Raw genomic sequence first — 1135 nt, forward strand, 5'->3', positions numbered from 1 at the left:
AAAAAAAAAAAAAAACAAAAAACAAAACAAAACAAGGATGTCTACTTCTACCATCTGTGTTTAACATTAGACTAAAGGGCCTGACGCTGAGCAAGAGTGAGACCCTATCTCCACTAAAAATAGAAAAACTACCCAGGCGTAGTAGTTGAGCCCAAGAGTTTGGGGTTGCTATGAGCTAGGACACTGCTACACTCTACCCAGGGTAACAAAATGAGATTGTCTTACCAAAAAAAAAAAGAGAAGAGGAGCATCCAGAAATAAACTTTCATATTTACAGTCAGTTTATGTTTTTTTAGAGACAGAGTCTCATTTTATCGCCCTCCATAGAGTGCTGTGGCATCACAGCTCAAAACCACCTCCAACTCCAGGGCTTAGGCAATTCTCTTGCCTCAGCCTCCTAAGTAGCTGGGACTATAGGTGCCCACTATAGGTGCCCACCAGAACGCCGGGCTTTATTTTGTTGCAGTTTGGCCAGGGCCAGGTTCAAACCTGCCACCCTTGGTATATGGGGCCGGCACCCTATCCACTGAGCCACAGGTGCTGCCCACAGTCAGTTTATTTTCAACAAGGGTGCAAAGACAATTCAATGGAGAAAGACTAATCTAAAAGTCTTTTCAACATATAGTGCTGAGATAATTAGATAACCTTATACTAAAGAATCAGGTTGGAGCAACACCTCAAACAATATACAAAAATTAGCTCAGAATGGATCAAAGGCTTAAATGTAAGAAATTTCAGCTATAAAATGTTTATAATTTATAAAGCTTTTTTTTTTTTTGAGACAGAGTCCCTCTATGTTGCCCTTGGTAGAGTGCTGTGGCATCACAGCTGACAGCAACCTCTAACTCTTGGGCTTAAGTGATTCTCTTGCCTCAGCCTCCAAAGTAGCTGGGACTACAGGTACTTGCCACAACACCCGGCTATTTTTTGTTGCAGTTGTCTTTGTTGTTTAGCTGGCCCAGGCTGAGTTTGAACCCACCAACTTGGGTGTATGTGGTTGGCGCTGTAACCACTGTGCTATGGCTGCCGAGCTAGATATATATTTTTTAAACTTAGAAATCTAGCAATAAAAGGAAACTTCCTTAACTTCCTAGTTATCTAAGGGCATTTGTGGAAAACCCCCAGTTGAAGTCAC

The sequence above is a fragment of the Otolemur garnettii genome, unplaced genomic scaffold (assembly GCF_000181295.1).
Source record: "Otolemur garnettii isolate 467f Iridium unplaced genomic scaffold, OtoGar3 scaffold00096, whole genome shotgun sequence".
Taxonomy (NCBI): domain Eukaryota; kingdom Metazoa; phylum Chordata; class Mammalia; order Primates; family Galagidae; genus Otolemur; species Otolemur garnettii.